The sequence below is a fragment of the Primulina eburnea genome, chromosome 6 (genome assembly GCF_022965805.1).
Source record: "Primulina eburnea isolate SZY01 chromosome 6, ASM2296580v1, whole genome shotgun sequence".
NCBI lineage: Eukaryota > Viridiplantae > Streptophyta > Magnoliopsida > Lamiales > Gesneriaceae > Primulina > Primulina eburnea.
The window spans coordinates 29,202,260-29,207,205 of NC_133106.1; the positions used below are offsets into that span (position 1 = coordinate 29,202,260).

General features: G+C 37.8%; 1 long non-coding RNA gene across 1 annotated transcript; it reads left to right on the top strand.

Annotated features, from left to right (window-relative positions):
• The first annotated feature begins 3,673 nt into the window (after nt 1-3,673).
• On the top strand, nt 3,674-4,709 carry LOC140833436 (uncharacterized). Its single transcript, XR_012118477.1, has 2 exons — nt 3,674-4,182; nt 4,268-4,709. It is a non-coding gene; the product is annotated as an uncharacterized lncRNA (long non-coding RNA).
• The last annotated feature ends 237 nt before the right edge of the window (nt 4,710-4,946 follow it).

The following is a 4,946-nucleotide window of genomic DNA, read 5'->3' on the forward strand; positions in this document are numbered from 1 at the left end:
TTCAAAGCATCAGTCAGGAATCAATCAGCGTGGAGAACACGACAAGCTTATTCAATGGAATCTAACTGTGCACACTGGGTAAATATCTATACTATCAGTAGTACGATTAATGGACGTTGCAGCAAAGATTAAAGCCGAGAGATTCCAGGAGACTTGTCGGAAAAGTCGAGACACAAAGTCCTAGGAACAAATTCAAGTTGCAACGGATACAATTATTGAGTCTCACTGTACGGTCAATTTTTCGCCGATAAATAGAAGATCGATGAAGACCAACATATAGAAGAAACATATGAAGTGTGTGAAAAACAGAGAGAAAGGGTACACATATTGATTATCAGCTTTCAGAAGCAATCGGCACAGAGAAAAAACTTCATCATGTTATTAACTTAGATTAGAAACACAATTCCCTCAGTGTGTGAGAAAGCTTTCGTGTTGTTCTCTCTCTCACACACACACACACACGCACACCACCACTCAAATTTAGTCTTGCACAAAGACGTTAAACTTATGTATGTAGTCTTTGACACACAGATGTTAAACAAGTGCTGGTTGGAAGGTGATGCCTTCAATCTAGGCTAGGAGTTCAGTTGAGGTAGTAGTGTAAGTCCTAAGCTGAGTGGGTTTGTTCAAATAGTTGTATAAATCAAAGTCTTCTAGTGGATCCTGCTCGAGGTGGTAGAAGGGGTGACGTAGGAGCAGTTGAAGTCTCTGAACATCCATAAACATATCTTGTGTGTTTAACTGATTAACTGTTGTTTTTCAAATTGACTTGATCAGTTAGAGCATCAGTCTGTTCAGTTTTCACTATAACTGAATCGACATATGCGAAAACTGATTCTTTGCTTTTCAGTTATTCAGTTTACATAAGTTAAAATATTTTCTAATATAATAGGTTTCTTCACGAAGGATTACTTCGAGTTTCTTCCGCTTGATTTTTAAACCAAACTCGATTTAATTCATCGGTGTTAACATTATTAGAACACGAGCTATTGCAGCTCATTGATTTATTGTGTTTGAAGCATCTTCGAAGTTGCTAGCACACGATCCTTCACATTCCACAAACAATTGATCCAGTTCCGATCTACTATGGCAACACTGGTGCCATTGCACAAGCGAAGGAACCAAGGTCTCATCAGCGATCCAAACATATACTGAGTAAGTTCCACATAATTCGGGAGATTGTGGGAAGATGAGACATTTCGGTAGAGAGAGTCGCCTCCGCATATAATGTTTTTGATCCACGGACAAAGCGCTAGCCAGGACCATTGTTTGAGAAGCATCGCGAAGCAATGTGTCTAAGATCTATGGGTAGTTGGCTATATGACAGGTGAGAGATTGTTAGAGAAGGTGCCCAGAAAGCCAACTTGTGGCTCGTGCTTTTATAGAATCTAATGTAAAACAATCTTTATTTTAATAATATTTTACGATTTCATTCGATTATAGTATTATACTTTAACTGTATACACATGCAAGCTGCATAGATAAAGTTCTTGAATATACAATAGGCACAATGAAGTATGTGTTGCAACGTATGATCATGGAACTCATTCGGAAGTGTACCGTATATTCTAAACAGGTTCTTAGTCGAATCAGCCGCCTAAAACAAGGATAAAGGTCGCTCGAGATTTAGACTAACATCTGTGGTGTAAACGCCACGTTTCATTGGCAAGGGCATGAAGATGTCCATTCACAAATAGGTGATCGTATTATGATGCACTGAACAACTCTCTCTCGTTCTATCTACGTGGTTCTCACTTATCGAGTGGAATAGTCCGCATTTATGATTGTACACCATTAGTCCTTTGACCCGGGACAATGTAGAGGTTATACATACTAGCATGCGCTTTGATCCGTTTTCCGACTCTATTGAGGGTCATCGGGTGGCGAGGTTGAGTGTAGTTTCAAATGCAATGTAGTCGAGGATTCACCGTTCGCCTACGGGTGAAGATATCCTATGTGATCTGATGAGTTAATAGTGCAAGGAGTCTCTAGCCAGAGCAAGAAATGTGCTTTAAGGAAAGGTGTTTTCCTAGTTGCACATACCATGACACTGTTAATACTCAAAGATAAATCGCATCGCTATCGAATTCATATGCAAATCTCGATATACTAATGGTTGTAGATTCGATCAGGATATATATGCTGAAGAGACTGTACTATATGTTAATCATGACTAAAGGTTCTTGCAGGCACTATCAGTGATATATAGGGGATCATGGGGTGATGCTACTAGACGCTCTTACCATAATCTGATGGCTGCGATCAGAAATGAGTTCTGACATTCTTGATCAAGGAGTTGATAAAAAGAATGGGGCTAACTAGGGTAAGCCCGAATAAGAATAAATTTTATTCTGAATCACATGGAGATGTGAACCCATTGCTAGCTGTATCCCTGAATCATTGAGGGTCACACAAGTATCGGATTCTATGTTTTCGTTGAGAAAGTCTAAATTCAAGGAGTTGAAATTTGGCGACTATAGTTTGATGAAGATCAAATATGAAGTTTATAAAGGAGTTTATGAGCTGATTCTATAGGATTGAAGAAATGCAAGTTATCATGATTGTTAATTAAGGAATGAGAGTGGAACTGCCTATTTTGTGAAGGAGTTCACTAAAACTGGCAACTGCCCTATATAATAAATGAAAAATTGATCTTCGAAATTTTCATTTTTCATTATATGAACAAGATTTGTATCTTTGACACATCGACGCTCTCGGATCGTCGATCGGTGTTATAATGAGTACGAAATCCTTTCTTTAGTGAATTGAAAATTTATTGATTGTAGTAGTAGTAGTGACTACTAACATATACAAATTCACTTATATGTTCTGGAGGAGTCTATAATATAATTAACCTATGAGTTAATTATATAAATTAAATAATGATTATTTTATTTAATTTATATATATATTTTATATGGTGATATAAAATATGTGTATATATGATAAATATATCATGTCTTATTAAAAGTTGATAAATATATTATATATTAATAATATGAAAATTTAAATATAATGAAATATCCTTCCCAATTGCAATCTCAACTCTCGGCCAACATGAAAGAATTGGAAGAAAATTTGGCAAAAAATAGCAAATTAGATTTGCTTAATTATGGATTAAGAATCCATAATATTTGTTAAGAATCTATTAAGGAAAAATTCATGATTATATATCATGGAACTCACGGCCACTACACAATGCTTGTGTGAAAGTTTCGGCCACCTCCTTTCTTCCACTGCCGCACCGTTGTGTCTCCGAATTTTGGGAATTCGGAGGCTACAGTCTCAACGCACAAATCGCTTGCGATTTCTAGTGTAATCCAATCGAGGATAAAGCTTCTGATCGTAGACCTAATTAGATGATTAAGGTTGATGATCTGCTTGTAGAAAATTACAAGAAAGACTATATCCGCCTAAATACCAGAATAGTTTGGAGTTCAGCATTGAGAACACAAAGGTATAATTATTAACGTTCTATGAATGAATTTTTAAACACACGACGCCCAAGAAAAAATATCTTAAAACTTACGCTGCGTCTTGGATGCGAGAACTCAATGTCCCAACATGTTTTAGATCCTAAACAATAGAAATATGGAATTCGTTGTGGACCTTGGACAAATTTGACGGCAAGGCTAGCCTGTAGGCATGTGTCCCAACTCAATTAGAAGTTGTCACGTTTCACAATAATTAATTGAGCTTCCAAGGAAGTTTAGCTAGCTATGATCTGATTCCTCTATAAATACACGATCTTGCATACACTTCCATGCAGAGCAACCCGAAAACAATAACAGAAAAAAAAACATTTTCTCTTGTTGAGATATATAATTAAGCAGGTAGCTAGCTAGCATGGCGACCAACGTGTTTGGGAATCCAGTGACGGACGAGACAGTGAGGCAAATTCATCCGAATATCATTAACATCACCGCCCAAGACAGAGCAGAAGTGGCTTTGCAGTATATGAACGCAGACGAGAAAGAGAGGAAAGTGAGACGGTTCGTGCACAACCTGAAGGCAGAATACGGCACTGGAACCTCGACGCTTGGCATGATTTACAATGCCACCGGAGGTAACCTAGCATTTGTTCTCAATGCTGAACTCAATGGATAAAGAGTGTTGTAACATGGAGCCGGCCGTGATTGGATGTTGGCTTGGAACACACCCCGCATGGATGAGCAGAATCGCGTGAGTATACAAGCATAACTACTCCTAACAGAATAAATTTCCAACTAATTAATATTGATTATTAATGTTCGTTTGGTGCGTGCAGGTGTACGCTGAAATCTGTGAGGCCGGTGATTTTGGTTCGGCGAACTGGAACACCATTGATAGTTCGATGGAAAGACAAACAAATAATTACTCTACCACAACGCTTGGAGGCTTCGCTAGTGCGTCGATTGGCTCAGGCAGTTCACCGGAATTTGTGGGAATAATGTCCTTGGCTGGTTTGGGACCCAATTTTATGGCAATGGCCAGTGATGTTACCGTAGTCTCGCAGTCGCTTGATTCCAAGTATGTTGATGATGTTGATGAAGCTGCTGCTAAATAATGGCTGCGCTGCAGGCTGATTGGAAACACTTGGCAAATAAAATAAAGCACGAGCAGTGCTAATTATCTGTGTTTGGAAGGAGATGGTAGTGTTGTGTACGTGTGTCCGAATAAAGTGCTCCTTCTTGTTAATAGCAATAAAACGAGAACTCCTGTGTGTGAAATTTGCAATGAGTAATTTTTTTTTCTTTTTGATTTTAGAATACTTATGTTACTACAGTTCCCATATTCTGCTTAGTCAAGTTAAATATGTGTTTGACGACATTATACATTTAACAAACAAAAACTATATAAACCTGCAAGTTTTAATCGATGCACCATCTTGTTTAAGCTAACGAATACACTCCCTTTCTAGGTTAACTCAATGGATAAAGAGTGTTGTAAGAATTTTTTTTTCCTTT